The sequence below is a fragment of the Pelodiscus sinensis genome, chromosome 5 (assembly GCF_052426305.1).
Source record: "Pelodiscus sinensis isolate ZL-2025 chromosome 5, ASM5242630v1, whole genome shotgun sequence".
In the NCBI taxonomy this organism is placed as follows: domain Eukaryota; kingdom Metazoa; phylum Chordata; order Testudines; family Trionychidae; genus Pelodiscus; species Pelodiscus sinensis.
In genome coordinates this window covers 16,326,036-16,343,731 of record NC_143056.1, presented here as the reverse complement: position 1 = coordinate 16,343,731, position 17,696 = coordinate 16,326,036, and the positions used below count along the sequence as shown (strand labels likewise).

The window sequence follows — 17,696 nt, the reverse complement described above, 5'->3', positions numbered from 1 at the left end:
AGATATCCAGAGTGTATGGGGGTGGATACAAGATGAGAGGGAGCATCAGACAAGTCCACAGAGAGCTTTGAAAATCCTTGGGATGCTACTGAGCAGAGGAAGCTATTGAAACTGGCAGAGGGGTGGTGTGATGACATGTCACATTATGCACAAAGAGAATAATGTTGTTTCAACATAGTAGGGCTATGTCTACACTGGCAGCTTCTTACGCAAGAAAATCTTGCGCAAGGGTTCTCGTGCAAGAAGTCTTGCGCAAGAAAACATCCACACTGCCATGTGCGAGCTGTGCTTTTGCACAAGAGTGCCCATGGCAGTGTGGACACTCTCTTGTGCAAGAAAGCTCTGGTGGCCATTTTAGCCATAGGGCTTTCTTGCGCAAGAAATCCCTGCCGAGTGTCCACACTGCCTGCTTGCGCAAGAGCTCCTGCACAAGAGGGCTTACACCTGTTAAAAAAGAGCATGGCTCTTGCGCAAGGAGCCCTCTCTTACCACATCATCCTGTAAATTTCCTTTGCAAGAGTGGGCGGGCAGTGTGGACACTCTGCAGATTCTTGCGCAAGAACCCACAAGTGTAGACATACCCTAGGAGTCTTGGGACCCCCTTCTACTCTCACTGAGCCTTGTGTAAGCTGGGAATAACTCTACTGCAGAGGATACCAGGTTAAACACCGTGGAAGGGAGAGGAGAATCAGTTCCATATTGTTCAGATAAGCAGGGCCATGGGAGAGAGGGACAGAGAGATTTGAAACAGTCAGCAGGACAATGACCAAGGAAGGTGTGCATAATGGTTACGCCAATGGCAGGTTACAGATAAAGATGAATTTGGCCATTTTCAGGAGGAGATTGACTTAGACGCACAGGGCAGAAGAACTGCACATTTTCAGTTAGAAAATAGCGGTGGTGTCCAGCACAGTAAGGCAGCATGTATTCACAAGCAGCGGATCATACAACTCAGAAGACATTAGAAACTGGCAGGGGGGAGGGAGAAGGGTAAACCTAGCACCCATATTCTCAAACTAGTGGCTGTGCACCACTCAGAGTGGGCTGCCAGCAACTCCTCCTCATTTCCATTAGCTAACTTTAAAAGCACTGTGACCGGGGCAGACTCACCACCATAGCGCCACCAGTCCTGGGAATTAGGGTTGCCTGATGGTTTCAACGAAGATACCAGACACACTTGACATCACAATCAATATTACATCTTCTTTAGACAATACTGGACATTTCTATTTCTCAATTTCTTTCCCCATACAGAAAGCTCAAATACTGGACTGTCCGGTTCAAAATGGAACATCTGGCAACCTACTGGGAATTAGCTTTGTCTGTCTGGCTGGCTGCCTCCCTCTAGATGGTGTCTCCCCATGTTCCTCTTCAGGCCACTGCCCTCTGACAGTACTTCCGGGGGTTAGTGTTTACCCTGCTTGCACTCCAGGGTCCTCCTTTGCCCAGGGCACCCTATTCTCCTCCCAAGGAACACCCAGTTGCCCTGTACCCAGCTTGCCTCAGACCCACTGCCAGTCTCCATCTAGCCCCTGCCTTGGGCAAACTGCAGTCTGTAATGGCCACTCATCACTGGCAAAGGGGTGTGGACCTGCTGCCCCTGCCTACCTCTCTACAGCCCTAGTAGCCTTGGGCCTTGCTTCAGGCCCTGTAACCTGAGAGCTTGTTTGGCCAGAGCTTCCCCAGCCCTGCTCTACCACCAGGAAGCCTCCTGCGTCCCTGGCAGCCAAGTCCCTTCTACTGTCTCTCCAGAACCACAGTCAGCTCTCCCTCTCCTGCCAGGAGCCCTTTTATATATAGCCCCCAGCTGGGCCCTCATTAGCCAGAACTGCCTCAGCTGGGGCTTTGCTCTCAGCCCTTGCTCAGGGCTGAGGTTTTGCCCTTAAAGGGCCAGTGCAGGGCAAATGCCGTGTCACAGACTGCTAAAAACAAACATATTCACTACTTACCTGGTTTGTGCCCATGAAAGCATCAGCTGTGAGTGCCCACATGAACGGAATGCAGTTTCAAATGGAAGGAGATGGCTCATGCGGTTTGGAATGGAAAGGATGGAGGTCTCTGCACCTGGAAGGAAGGCAGACAGACAGAAAGAATTGCTACAAATGTTTCAGGATACTAACCCTGTTTGGCAGCTCTGCTACTACCAAAGAGTTGCACATCTATGTACTGTATATTACTAGAGACAGGCTACAACACAGTTTATCAAGCAGAAAGAAAGGCCTCTAGAGGAGTCATCACTTTAGATGGAGTTTGCAGGGCAAGAGGTTTCATGGGATGTCTCTTATGGCAGCTAACAATTGCTTGGTCGGGGGGCGGGATTAGTTTGGTATCCTCTAAAAGGGTAGTTTGGGGTCATAACTTCATGTCAACATTCTCCTGGTGTAAAAGCAGAATTTCTAATGAAGAGGAAACTTCAAAAAAAACCTTTGGGACAGGAAATAAATCTCAGTATTTTAAACTGCTCCGTTATATTGCTTGTGTATCATACAATACACGTATACCCTGTTAGCAGTGGCTTCTCAAACTCATATGACAAATACTGCCTCACCATGCTGGTTTTGAGAGAGAGAAGCAGATTTCTATTTATTTATCATCTGGAGGAAAAGGACACGGATGGCTACTGAGCGATTTGTGTGTGTTCTTCAATTGAAGCAAATCAGGGTAGAAATCCCCTATTCCCAAATGGTAGGAATGAGAATGTCTAATTAAAAAATAATCTTTTATTGGCTGCCAACTCAATCAAAGTTTCAATATACAAGCTACCAATTACAGGAAGCTGATAATCAGTTATGCATTTAAAAGAGTGCCTGCTGAATAATGTGTCCTTTAATTAGATGTATTTTTTAAATCAAAAATTGGATTGCTGGGAAGCAAAGAAAAAGCAACAGTCAGACTAAAAATGGACTCTTCCTCATTTATCCACAGCCAGCGGGAATAAATTAGAGTAACAAAACAAATCACCAAAGTTTAGACTGTATATTTTAAGCACCATTAAAAATGCAACTTTCACTGTCCAAGCTACATCCCACCACTATGGAAACTTCTTATATTCTGGGTCAGACACACCAATGAACTGTGATTTTGGTGGAATATGCTGAATTTTTAAAGGTGCTGTGTATGAGAGGAAGTGTGAGTGTAATAAAAATATAACCTATTATACAGACATACTCCTCTCTCACACACAGGAAAATGGAGTATGCAGCATGAAAAACCAGCATTTCCCCGAGTAATTACAATACTGTGGTGTGTCTTGCCCAAGCTATAGGAAAGAAGCCAAGTTATTCCAGGTAATGAGATAGAAAATGAACAACTCAGTATATTTCAGCACAGAAATTATTTCAAGGCACTTCTCTGATTGCAAACAAGGCCCCAAAGTAAATGTCACCTACCTCATCTACACAAGTCTCTACCATCATCACAGTTCTCTTTACAGCTTTTTAATGCTCATCCTCAGAGATAGCTGGATAGGGTGATGTTTCTCCAAAATAACAAGGCATCCCGAAATAGAGAGAGGGAAACTGGCACAGGGGGAAAATGAGTTTGCAGATAGTTACACAGTTTGCTGAAGCCAGCAGTTCCTTTTGTTTCTTTTTCTTTTTCCCCCCCCAAAGATACACTGCAGTATCGCTAGACCAGTTTTTCCCAATTTTATTTGGCCACAGAACCCTTTTAAATGCGAAAGAATTTTGCAGAACCCCATATAACAGTCTTATATATTGAGCTGAAAAAGTAGATCCCAAATAAGTAAGGATAATAATTAACAAATGCTAAACAAGGTCATGAGATCAACATTTAGTTTAACTGCACATATTTAAAAACAAAAATCACATTTAACGTGTACAAAAAAAATTAAATCATGAAATGTTATTTTAATGGAATTTTCTCACAGAATCCTTATTTTCACTTTCAGGGGGCCTGCTTGATCATTTTAATCTACCTTTGCACTCATTAATGGATTTAAAAATAGCCATCCTTCTACAAAGGAATTTCACAAGCCAACCACAGTATGTGTGAAATTGACCTTCATATGCTAATTTGACACTTTTTCCCTTGGCCTGAATAAAGACATGAACTGGATGGCCCATTATAAAACCAGCCTTCCTTAAATTCAACACCTCATTGACATTGAAAGGTAGTTATGGGACACGTCCAACCCACTCAATTAGCCTCATTAGCACCGGCACTACAACTGACAGGTACTTCCCCATCCCTTTCTTTTTCTGTTATAAATTCTGAGAGTTCCCCTTTCACTCAAGCTCATCTGAAGAAGTGGGTTTTACCCACAAAAGCTCATGATACTATGTTTTTGTTAGTCTCTAAGGTGCCACAAAACTACTCGTTATTTTTCAAGTTGGAAACTAACACAGCTACTCCTCTGAGTCTAGTTACTAGAACATCAAACCTTCTCTGGATTAAAGTGATCGATCTTGAACAGTTAGGCTATGTCTACACTGGCGTGATCTTGCGCAAAAACTCTTTAGCATAAGAGTTCTTGCGTTAAAGTAGTTGCGCAAGAAAGCGTCTACACTGGCATGTGCTTTTGCGCAAGAGAGGTGCTTTTGTCCAAGTGCATCCTTGCCAGTGTAGACACTCTCTTGTGCAAGAAAGCTCTGATGGCCATTTTATCCATAGGGCTTTCTTGTGCAAGAAATTCACGTTGCCTGTCTATACCGGCCTCTTGCTCAAGAACAGTTGCGCAAAAGGGCTTATTCCTGAGCGGGAGTGTCAGCCGGTGGCTGGGGTAGCAAGTGGTCTGTGAGCCCTAATACACCCAAGTCTTTGACTGCTAGGACGAAGGTCCCTTCGCAGTGGGCAGCCAGGGAGGCTGACGGGTGCCCCAAGGTGGTGCAGAGAGAGCTAGTTGCACCCGAGTCTTTGACTGATAGAACAAAAAGTCCCTTTGCAGCGGGCAGCCAGGGAGGCTGATGGGCACCCCAAGAGTCTTCCCCGTGGAAGCAACACGACTCGACACTTAGCTCTTACTGTGTTTACCCCGACTGGCTATCATTCTTTTAAGTGTGTCTGGTTCTGTTACAGCAACAGAAGGAGTCAGGTTAAAGCTTAAACAGTTACAGGTTTATTTAGAGAAACTTATAATCATATGGTTACAATGGCTATTACTCTACTTCTTAACTGCTAGCAAATATACGTCTTAAGTGGTTACAAAGGAAGGAGGGAAAACAAAAAACACACCAAAATAATGGTACCAAAATGACAACTTAGCCTTATAGAGCTCTAATGCTATACCTGCACAATGACAAAAGAAAAGGACACATACAGATACAATTTTTACCACCTTCTGCGTGTCTCGATTCTAGCAGGTCAGGCCAGGATCGGTAACTCAATTCCTCGGAAAGACGAATATGAGACTGGGCATCCCCATGTGGACCTTGGGAGTCAATCACCTAGCCCGACCAGCAGGCAGCTGATGGATTGATACTCAAAGTGAGTGTGCTGCTGGGCCCATCTTTATATCCGTGGGGTCACGTATTCTCTTTCTTATCTTAGGTGCCAAATTGTGATGGTTCGTCTTTGTGACGCCAGTTCTTACAAGGGAGTTATGAACATAATTTACACTTGTAAGAGAGAGAGAGAGAACTAAATTGGGAGTACTGGACATTCTTTACTCAGCGGGAGATTCCTCTTCCGGGACGGTTGTGTGATCGTATCAATATCAGTGCTAGCCAAGGGCAGTTTCTGCAGCCTCTTGGTCAACGACTGGCTTAATGGCCCTCTTATCTATGTTTACAGTTGTCCAGGATCACAATGAGTCAGCATATCCGGGCCTTCTGTCAAGGCATCAAAGACTATGCTGATTTTATTGCTCTCTGTGCCCTGTGTGCTCTGAGGCATCTTAGAGGGCAAGCAAGATGATTGTGGCAGAGGGTTCCTGTCTGGCTACAGGGAGCATCAGAGTTCTGGTAAAAGAAGCCCTGATTTCATACATTAGAACGTCATTTTACTTGCTCAAGAACACACAGCCAGGCTACGTCTACACTGGCCCCTTTTCCGAAAGGGGCATGCTAATTTTCAACTTCAGAATAGGGAAATCCGCGGGGGATTTAAATATCCCCCGCGGGATTTAAATAAAGATGTCCGCCGCTTTTTTCCGGCTTGGGGAAAAGCCGGAAAAAAGCGTCTAGACTGGCCCGATCCTCCGGAATAAAGCCCTTTTCCGGAGGATCTCTTATTCCTACTTCGAAGAGAGGAATAAGAGATTCCTACTTCGAAGTAGGAATAAGAGATCCTCCGGAAAAGGGCTTTATTCTGGAGGATCGGGCCAGTCTAGACGCTTTTTTCCGGCTTTTCCCCAAGCCGGAAAAAAGCGGCGGACATCTTTATTTAAATCCCGCGGGGGATATTTAAATCCCCCGCGGATTTCCCTATTCTGAAGTTGAAAATTAGCATGCCCCTTTCGGAAAAGGGGCCAGTGTAGACGTAGCCCCAGTGTAGACAGGCAGCAAGTTTTTGTGCAAGAGCAGCCACTTTTGCGCAAGATCGCGCCAGTGTAGACACAGCCTAAATGTATAGCATTTGAGGATTAATCTTCTGTGCAGAATAGACCACAAAGACTGTAAGAAAAGGATGATTCTCTTCAAAGACAAGAAAGTTTCAGGCCAAATTCAGATCTGGTATCAATGGATTCAATAGAATTGCTTTCACTTAAGAAGCTGTCCCCTCTACTTTCAGATAACATCACCACCAAAAACATTTCCCCTTTCAGGTTCAGGGGTATAGTCCAAAGTCTGAGACTTTGGGAAGTATATTGGAACTATAAAGTATATTGGGACATGCGTTGTGGGAGAAATTATGCTAGTACAGGAGCTGAATTACGCACTGGCGTAGGAGGTGGAGAACAGTCTAGAATCTAGATTCCTCTAGTTACACCAGGGATGAATTTCGTCCAGTGGAGATATTCCAGATTGCCAGAGGCATAACTAGGAGTAGCATTTGGCTGCTCCTTTCTAAGCTGGCTAACTTCTAAAGAATTATCATTGAGTCAGAGTCAAACAGATGCCCAAACCTCAAAAGCAGTTCTACTTTTCCTGCGGGGCAGGGAATAGCATCATCCCTGGCAATGTCACAGTTGCGGACATACGTATGTTTCATTCAAGACTGCTGGAGGAGAAAACATCACCACTGTCCCTCTACAACTGCAAGCATGGAGAGCGGGCGACACAGCTGCTCATTTGTGGTACCCTGCATCAGCAACTCACCAGGCCTGACATACTCACTACACATGTCATATGAATGTATCAGAGGGGTAGCCGTGTTAGTCCGCAAAAGCGGCAAGGAGTCCTGTGGCACCTTATAGTAGCTGATCTGGAGGTGTGAATTCCAAGAGAGGAACTTGCTAACTACAAAAAGCTAACTGGGTGTTTTCGCTTCTATTTGCTTGTCACATTTCTAATTTTATTCTTTTATTGGAATCACTTGCTCTACATCTTATTGTTAATAAACTTGTTTTAATTTTATATAAACCACCACAGTGCTGCACTTGAAGGGAAGTGTGTATTTCCCCCAGGTAAGTTAATAAGCTGCGATGCACTTGTAATCTTTAGAGGAACAAGCAAACCTTACTATTTGTTTGGCATTGGTTATGGTCTGGGGAAAATTCAGGACTGGGAGTGTGTTGGGTTCACCTTGCAGGTTGTAACCAAGGCTGATGGAAGCCAGAGTGGGGCTATAGATAGGCAGCTGGGGTCTCAGTTGCTGAGGCAGGGCTGTCTAGCACATTCACTCAGGGTGCAGCCTGCCAACTGGACCAAAGTTCCCTGCAAATCCCTCTAATTGAACCAGTGTTAATTCAAAGGACGTTTTTGCAATCAAATATGTTTTCAGATCCTGCCAGTACCTTTTCATGACACCAGGCCGTAGCTTAATACAATAGGAATATTTATTTATATTACTCCTCATTAAGACAATAGCATAGGCTTACCCTGATATAGTTTAATATAAATAAACTCATTCTTCCAACTCAATACATATCCAAAGCCTGATGGATGTTCCTCTTTGTAGCATTTCTTAAGATATTGATTATATGTCTTTCTATTGCATTTATAATTCACCCATCCAATTGCTTCATGGTGTCAACTAGAAAAATTAATACTTGTATTGAATTCACCCATAAAGGACTTTATTCCTCACAACTACTAGAATCAATTGAAGGATCTTTAGGCTTACTACATAAAGCTTTTTTCATAAAGAGGGTGTGTCATACTAAGAAAATGACCCACCTGTGGCTATTCTGATCCTTAACAAGGAATTCCACAATCCAGCACTCTCTGCTAAGGGCTAGCTGCCTCCTTTTCTCAGGCTGTGTCTAGACTGGCATGATTTTGTGGAAATACTTTTAACGGAAAAGTTTTTCCATTAAGTATTTCCACAAAAGAGCATCTAGATTGGCAAGTGCCTTTGCACAAAAGATTTGCTTTTGCGCAAAAGCATCTGTGCCCAGTATAGACGTGCTTTTGCGCAAGAAAGCTCCGATGGCCATTTTAGCCATCGGGCTTTCTTGCACAAAAAATTAGGGTGCCTGTCTACAGTGGTCCTCTTGCACAAGAGGGCTTACCCCTGAGTGGGAGTGTCAAAGTATTTGCGCAAGAAGCATTGAGTTCTTACATTAGAACATCAGTGCTCTTGCATGAATTCAAGAGGACAGTGTAGACAGCTGGCAAGTTTTTGCGCAAAAGCATCTTGCCAATCTAGATGCAACCTCAAAGTTTAACTTTCCTGGTGTGTAGCTATTTTGGTGGGTCACAAATGGTGAGCTGATCCAATCGTGCTCCCTGTTCCATGGGAGTTTTGACACTGAATTCAGTGATTAAAAGGGCCAGGATCTAAAATAGACTGATCTTTCCTATACTTTTTGAGATTAGGAAAAAGGCTCTAAATTATATCTCGTGTGATGGGCTTTTGGAGGCTTTTCTTGTTTATGAGGCAGCTGCCACATGTTGCTGCATCGATACCTACAGAGATAATGAAATGGAAAGAAAGAAACTCATCTTTTTTGTTGGTGTAAATCTCAACCAGATGTGTTTTGTTCTTCATACTATAACTGACAATGCTAAGAAATTTCTATCCTGCAAGTTGGTTGGTGCTTTTTATTTTGGTTGGCAGGTGGGTTGGGAGGATATTAGAGGCTAATTTTTAGTACATAAAAAAACAAGTTCCCCAAGAAAGTTTTCGTCACTTAAATGATAGATGGTAAACTAAATGTCTCCCCTAGCATCATTTAAACGTTACTTGGTGAAGATCAGGGTACATGATCATAAGGTTCCCTTCCAGCATTACAAATCTATGAATAAACTTAAAAAACAACAAATAGTTCTGCAGCACCCTAGGGTGCATCTACATGGCACACTTGGCTCAAAATAAGCTACACAATTTGAGCTATACTAATTGAGTAGCTTATTTGGAGTTAATGTCGAAATAGCTTATTTCAATAATTTGGAATGTCAGAAGAGAGAGCTATTCTAAAATATCCCTTAATCCTCATGGAACGAGGTTTACAGGGACATCGGAAAGCATGCCTGTTATTTCAAAACCGCTTTTGAAATAACGAGTGTGCTGTCAAGACATGGAAAATGCTATTTCGGGATACCGGATGTTTCCAAAAATAGCACTTCTGTCTAGAGGCATCCTGAGGGTATGTCTACACTGTGCAGCTATTTCAGGATACCGGCGGTATCCTAAAATAGATGCTCCGTATCTTAACAAGCCACCTGTTATTTTCAAATATTTTTCAAAATAACGGGGCACACTACCTTGCCATCCCTGTAACCCTCATTCCACAAGGTTTAGGGGATGTCTCAAAATAGGGTGTTATTTCAAAATCTGGCACTGTGTAAATGAGCCAAATTTCAAAATAGGCTCAAAATAAGATACGCAATTTGCATAGCACAAATTGGGTATCTTATTTCAACTTTATGGTGTTGTGCAGACACACCCATAGAGACTAACAAAAAATGTAGATGGTATCATGAGCTTTTGTGGGCACATCCCACTTCATTAGATGAATGTGTGTTCATTAATAGTTTCAAATCTTGAGCGAGGGTTAAATTATTTCCTTCTACACCTTGGCTATGACTACACTCACGGCTTCTTGCACGAGTAATATGCAAATGAGGCTAAGCGTGGAATATCGCTGAGCCTCATTTCCATACCTAATGAGCCACCATTTTTTCAGAAGAGGCTCTTGCACAAGAAGGAACGTCTACACTGCCCCTCCTTGCGCAAGAAAAACCCTCTTGCGCAATGTCATTATACCTATTACTGTTCAGGAATAACAGCATTGCGCAAGAGGGTTTTGCGTGCACAAGAAGGGGCAGTGTATACGCTCCTACTTGCGCAAGAGCATCTTCTGGAAAAAAATGGTGGGTCATTAGGTATGCAAATGAGGCTCGGCAATATTCCACGCTTAGCCTCATTTGCATATTAATCGTGCAAGAAGCCGCGAGTGTAGACATAGCCCTTGTGTATATGAGTACTGCAGACCATGCCCAGAAATGTGAGTGAATCCATAGGCTGTGTCTACATTGGCAAGATTTTGCGCAAAAGTGACTGCTTTTGCACAAAAACTTGCCACCTGTCTACACTGGCTGCGAGTTCTTGCACAAGAACACTGACATTCTAATGTAAGAAATCAGTGCTTCTTGCGCAAGAACTATGATGCTCCCGCTCAGGAATAAGCCCTCTTGCGCAACTGTTCTTGCGCAAGAGACCAGTGTAGACAGGCAACATGAATTTCTTGCGCAAGAAAGCCCGATGGCTAAAATGGCCATTGGAGCTTTCTTGCACAAGAGAGCGTCTACACTGGCACGGATGCTCTTGCGCAAAGGCACATGCCAGTGTAGACGCTCTCTTGCGCAAATACTTTAACGCAAAAACTCGTGCTGCTGCTTATGAGGAAAAGCTTTCCTCTGGCTTTTCCAGCCAGAGCACACACAGGGGATGTGAGATGTAAAGGCAGATTCAGTCTGTATGGTTCCTGGGAGCACAGCCCCCTAAACAAGTGTTATAGGGGTCGCAGCAAGATTCAACGTGGCTTCTCCCCTGCAGTAGCTCTGATTACATGGCAGGCATCCATGAGCAATGGCTCCACCACATTAGGGTATCAAGTGCCTGGGTGCAGACCTGGAGTGCAAGGACAGAGTTTGGGACTCACCCTTATATAGCTACACAAGTTCGGAGAAAATGTTTCCTTGTGCTCTGATCCCACCACAACACACCCCCACGGGACTGGCTACAATCAAATGCTAGTGGGATTAAACCATGCACAACTGAGTCCTTGAAAAGTCAATCGTCCATAGGACCCTAGCAATTAGGACTAAAATTTGCCTTATATCAGTACTCCAATTAACCTCTTGTCAGAGGATGGCTGGTCCCGGTCACTGAAGCAAGTACAGTGCCCCTTGCCAATTAAGTGATCATCTCTGTATCACTGGCTATAAAGTGTGAGAGAGAGACCTGGTGAAGATGGAATGCTTGCAAGAAGGCTACAGAACTGCAGGAAGTATATGTGCCTATGCCACTAGTCCCTGGGCAGGGGAGGCAGTGAGAAACTAAAGCATAAAGGGTAAGCTGAGGAACAGTCTGGGTTGTTTGTTTCTTTAAATTTGGACAATTACCCTACCTAAGGGAGACTGTGGGGGTGACAGGGTATCTTTGGGGGCTGGAGAGAAGCCCTGCCTAGTTACACCTCTCCAAATCTATCAGGTGATAAATGAGTATGCAGGGAAAGCAGGCGCCTGCCCCCCCCCACTAGATCCTTACCTGGGGTGGCCCCTAGCTGCAGCGTTTATGATCCCTCTTAGAATCATGATCTCTTTGGGTATGTCTACACAGCAAAGTTATTTCGAAATAACTTTACTAGCGTCTACACAGCCAAACCGCTATTTCAAAATTAAATCAAAATAGCAGAAGGCTTATTTTGAATTTGGTAAACCTCATTCCACGAGGAATAGCGCCAATTTCGAAATTAGCGCTGGGTAGATGCTTATTTTGAAATAGGGGGCTGCCAGCCCTTCCCAGGGTGTCCTGGTTGCCACTCTGGGCACAACCAAGAAAACTCCTCTCCCTCCCTCCTTCCCCAGAACTCTTAAAGGGGTAGACTCTGGCCACAGTGCCTGTGCCAGCTCCAAGCCTGCCAGCCCAGAGCCAGCAGTCGCTGCACCTGACCCATTGGCCTCAGCATGAGCCAGGTAGCCAGTGCCAGCCAGCCCTCCACCGCTCCCCAGGACCAGTCTGCCAGCTCCCAGGAGCCTGCCAGGTTTGGAAAAGGCAGACGCCTTCCTGGTCCAGTGCAGAGATCAGGGACCTAATTCAGGTTTGGGGCGGGGGGATGCCTCCAACGTCCATGATCTCCGCACTAAACAGAGGAACGCAACCGTCTACAGGCGGATGGCTGCCAGCCTGGCTACCAAAGGCCACATGAAAACCCAGGAGCACGTTCGCATGAAAATAAAGTAGCTGCGGCAGGAGTATGTCAGGGCCACAGGACGGTCCGTGCCCCCCAGGTGGTCATCGACCCTGGGGCAGAGCTTGCTGCCTCCTGCTGCTCCAGCCCCTGCTGCCTCCCCAGCTACCGCTCCTCCTCTCACTCCTTTTCTCCCTCCTGATTCTTCCTCCCCACCTTCCCCATACCCCCAGGGATGCCAAGGTCCCTGCACCCACGGTGCTGGGAGACAGTTGGGCCAGCGAGACCCTCCAACCCTGAGCTTCTCCTCCCCCTTCCTTCCCTTGCCTCCCCCTGCCAGCTCCCTCCTCCCAGGTTTCCCTCTCTTACCCTCCCACCTCCCCTCTCCCACCTTCTTTCCCCGGTCTCACCTCAATTTCATTCTCCCCCCCACCCCAGTTTTGTTCAATAAAGAGGCTTTGTTGTAATGAACATGTGTCTTTTATTGTACAGCAGGAAGGGGGGGGTTAGGGAGGGGCAAGTGGAAGGACGTGAGGAAGGAATGAGGCACAAGCCCCCAGTGGGGCACACCAGGGAGACTGTTACTGCCTGCAGAACATGCTGCCAGGCTCACAACAATACATCCAGGAGAAGCACCAGAGTGCCCAGGGACGGCTCCTGCTCCATGTTGCAGAGTGCTGTGGAGTCCTGACTGAGGGCAACCAGAGCTCACAGAGGAAAAAAAATGCTTTGCTGTCTCTCATGAGGTAGGAAAGCAAGCAGGGAAAGCTGAGAACCGGCTGTCCGGGACGGGGGGGGGGGGGGGAGGGAGTCCCTTTAAGCACAGGCCTCAGATAGCCTCAGGCAGCAGCCACACAAAGTAACTCCTAACCTGATGCCCTGCCAGAACTGGTTCCAACCGGCCTTTAAATGTGATTCAGCGTCCTATCAGTGTGGATGCACTATTCTGAAATAGCAAAACGCTATTTCGAAATGCATTTTGTGTCTAGACACGTTATTTCGAACTAAGCTATTTTGAAATAACACTGTAGTGTAGACATACCCTTCCTGCCAGTGATTCCGTCCTTTTTCTATTTGGCAGACAGATACTCCCAGCTGCCCCTTCCTGAGTTTGGAATGCTACAGGGTTGAACTTCATTAAAACACACAGCAGATGTGCCTGCCCAGTATCCTCCCTACAAAAACCTTCCCACTTCTTCCACTACTCCCTCTTACTCTGAGCTCACAAATGTCTCGATGCCTCCACTCCTGCCCTGTGTTTTGCTTTTGCCTGGTTTAGACTGCAAGCTTTTTGGGCCAGGAACCTTGCCTCCATATGGGGAAGGAGTATTATGGCTGGTGCTTCAGGGTTTAAGACAATCTCAGAGGCTGCGTCTAGACTGGCATGATTTAGTGCAAAGACTTTTAATGGAAAAGTTTTTCCGTTAAAAGTATTTGTGCAAGACAGCGTCTATATTGGCAAGTGCCTTTGTGCAAAAAATTTGCTTTTGCGCAAAAGCATCCATGCCCAGTATAGACGTGCTTTTGCACAAGAAAGCTCCGATGGCCATTTTAGCCATCGGGCTTTCTTGCGCAAGAAATTAAGGTGCCTGTCTACACTGGCCCTCTTGCGCAAGTATTCTTGCGCAAGAGGGCTTATCCCTGAGCAGGAGTGTCCAAGTATTTGCGCAAGAAGCACTCAATTCTTACACTGGAACGTCAGTGCTCTTGCACAAATTCTCGCGGCCAGTGTAGACAGCTGGCGAGTTTTTGTTGCTTTTGCGCAAAATCTTGCCAATGTAGATGCACCCAGAGTGTTAGAGACTGGGATAATACCTATGTGCGTGCAGATTACCCCAAATCTGCCTAATAGGAGCTTTTTATACTTTCCTCCAAATCTTCTGGTGCTGGAGTAGTTGAGACCCTGAGTCTGATCCAGTCTTGCTATTCCTATGTTTCATAAAGTGCCAGCTACATCTACTATCCAACTAATGCATAATTTACCTTCTTATGTCAGAGTGTTTTTGTTTGTGCACCATAATTGCTGATGATGTCAGCTCTGGGATTTATGTCTAGAGGCTAAAAGCCATTGTAGAGCCATTTTCTATTGTGGCCAGTTTTTCAGTTCCTAAAGGAGCAAGTATTGTAGACATATAGGTCTGAACAACAACTTTGTTCAGAGTCCTGAACAGCGTCTCTTTTAGTCTCGTTATCATTTGGGACCCAAGAGCTGTTCAAATTAGCCACTGAATACTAACACTTCTGTTCTTAGCTATAGCAAGCCCTGCTTTGAGTGCATAGGGGAACAAGGACTGTGGGCTTTGTGACACTGTTTGGCATCTGGGTGACCATTTAGAATATTGATACCACTATTACAGACCTGCAAGGAATTTTATATCAGATATGCCACGTGAGCGCTCAGTGGAAGCTATGAGCACAAACACTTTCCCTTTCATATTTTGGAATTCTGATAGGTATTTCCCACAAGTGGCTGGCAAGGCAGTGTTCAATTAACTCCACCACAGGCCATGCAAAATCCCCAATTCCAACTGCATAAAGGAAAAAATCCAGAAAAATCTAGTCAGGCAGGCTGCATGGAGGTGAGCTGGGGAAGACCTCTTCCTCTGCAACCCTCAGGCTAGACTAGCATTTGCAGCTCCTGCATCCCTGCTCTGTATGGGTTAATGACTGGTGGAGCTGGTTAGCAAAGGACCCAGTTGCCTGCCCAGCCTGCTTCAAAACACCCTATTTCATCGTTCTACTTCAGCTGTTTCCAAGTTGCACCAGCACTGTCACTTCTGGGGTTTTTTGCACCTCCCAAAAGATTTCCCCGCCAAAGCAAGCCATTTTGAAGTTGAAATAGGTCATATTTTGTGTCTAAAACCCAAATCCCTTCAACTTGCTTCTGTTTTTAAAATAAATGAACTGAAGCAAACTGATTTATTTGCAGCTGTGCCAGAAACACCATGACAAAACCAAAGAAATACAAAGCTTCTAATCAGGGGTAAGGTCCTCGACTTGCCCCTTCCCTCCCCCACGGAATTACAGGGAATCTCACCACACTGCACATTCCTGCCTGGCAAATGTCCCTAGGAACTTCAACAAGGAACAACAGAATGAGTCTTGCACATATTTCTGCCTGCTCAATTTCCCAGCTGAGTGGGCTGGCTTGTCTCCCCTCCAGTCCTGATGGTGCAAATAGCCTGTTGTGTATCAATTCATCAAGTAGCTTGGGCTTTCTTTGTCTCTGCACAAGCCTTCAGCACAATATAGGGGTGACTCTTTCCATTATGAATTTGGGGGCAGACCTTCAGCTGGCATAAAAAATTGAAATCAGTTTACTTATGTCTACGTGCATCAGCTGAGGATCTGGCTTGTGGTGATTAGTGCCCATGGCCCTTAGGTAATGCATGAAAATGGGACAGAAATGCTAAAGTATTATAAAGAGCTACAAAAAAACCTCTCTGTAGATATTCAGGTATCAAGGGGATGGGAGCTGCAGAAGCACCGAGAGCAGCAGCTCTCAAACTGTGGGTCTGGACCAGTGTTCCCTGTAAGCTGCGTGCTTGTGCAGCCACTCACGAGAGATTCCATTGCCACACATCAGATTAGCAGAGCGCCCACAGCTAGGTGTTTGGTTTCTCCTGGTGGTGCACATCTGCACATGCCTTGGTGTATATAAAATTATTCCACACATGGAGGAAAAAGATTAGAAGGAAGATTGGCCTGGATCCCAAAGTGGATCACAGACCTATTTTAAGGGGTCAGTAGGGCTGGTGTTAAACTGGCTGGGATCTGGGAACTAAGCCCAAACCCCATGAGTCCAGGCCAAACCTGAAGCCTGAGATCTACTGCGTGGGACCCAGCCTTCAGCTTCAACCAAGAGCAGAGGGGCTCAGGTTACAGACCCCACACCTGGGATGAAGCCCTTGGAGCTCTGGTCTCCCACCTAGGGAGACACGGCTCAATTGGGTTCAGGCTTTGGTCCCTCTCCTGCAGTCATGTAGTATTTTTGTGTTGTCGGCAGGAGGTCACAGTGCAATGAAGTCTGAGAACCCCTGACCTAGAGACACAGAACAGCAATAATCTATGGCAGAAACATAACTCTGACATTTATTCTACCCTCCCATGCCTGCCCTTCCAGTGCTCCATGACCTTGTGCTCCCTCAGAGGAGGAATTATTCTAGGGCCAATATTCCCTGTGCAGTTTCTTTGAGCACAGTTTGCAGTTTTCCAGATGGAGTACAAGTCAATTGAAACTAATAGAAGCCCTTCCATACAGGAAACTACAGTTTAAAAGAACCCTGATTGCAAAGTCAATATTTCAATTCTTCCCAACCCTATAAGTCTTGGGCTGGACTCTCCCTTTCACTCCCACAGTATAAAGGAGTTGTAAAAGGGGTACCCCTGGCATGGGAGGGGCAGATGAGAGCTGCTGGAAGGATTCTGTACCACCTGAGTAAATGAAGCAACCCCCAGAATAGGGGATGGGGAAAGAGAGGAGAATGCTGTACAATAGCTAATCTGAGCTGCCATACAGCTACAGCCAGAGTTTACAAGCTTCCCAGAGGCCATGTCTACACTACGCAGAAGATCGATGCTGCTGCAGTCAATAGACCAACTAAATCAACTCAGAGGGTGCGTACTCCTAACAAGGAATAAAGGAAGCTGATAGGAGCATTTGCTCCTATCGACTTCCCTCTACATAGACAGCGTGGAAACATGATTTAAAATACATGAACTCCAGCTACATACAGTAATTAACACAGCTGCAATTGCGTATCTTAAGTCAATCTTCAGCTGTAGTATAGACCAGGTCTATATGGGATGTGCACAGGTGGAGCAAAGTCTTAAGGGGGCACAATGTGAACAGGCTGTAGCTGAAGCTTAAAGTATAAAGGTCATACAGCCGTTAATGAAGTCCTAGTGACAACCAGCCTTGTAGAATCCCTGGAATCAGTCTCCATTGAGTGACAGAGGACTGCCAGGGACCAAGACAGCCATAGAGGCAAAAGACTTCAGTCAGGTGAAGAGGGTTTCCCTCCACAGGAAGGATTCAGGAGAAACTGCAAAAAGAAACCAGACAGACATTTCCTTCCCTTGGATCTCTGTTTTCCCACACACAAGATGATGAGCCGTGTCCTGAATAAGAATCAGTCAAGATTCTGGAAGTGTCTGTAAGCTGAAAATATAAGACTATAGCTTGAGAGAACAGTGTAACAGACCCACTATCTCTGTGGCTCAGAGAGAGTGGGACATGTGACACCAGTTAGCTCAAGCTGTAAAGTCTTGGTTTTGG

The 17,696-nt window shown here is 45.5% G+C and overlaps 1 long non-coding RNA gene across 4 annotated transcripts in view; it reads right to left on the bottom strand.

Moving 5' to 3' along the window:
• The window catches only part of LOC149524294 (uncharacterized), a 136,465-nt gene that overhangs the window by 103,957 nt on the left and 14,812 nt on the right, over positions 1-17,696 (bottom strand). For all 4 annotated transcript variants that reach the window (XR_016349584.1, XR_016349586.1, XR_016349583.1 and 1 more), the window contains exons 2-3: positions 3,390-3,518; positions 1,950-2,064 (exon numbers count right to left, since the gene is read on the bottom strand). This is a non-coding gene — a long non-coding RNA (uncharacterized LOC149524294). The remainder of the gene's footprint in view (positions 1-1,949; positions 2,065-3,389; positions 3,519-17,696) is intronic.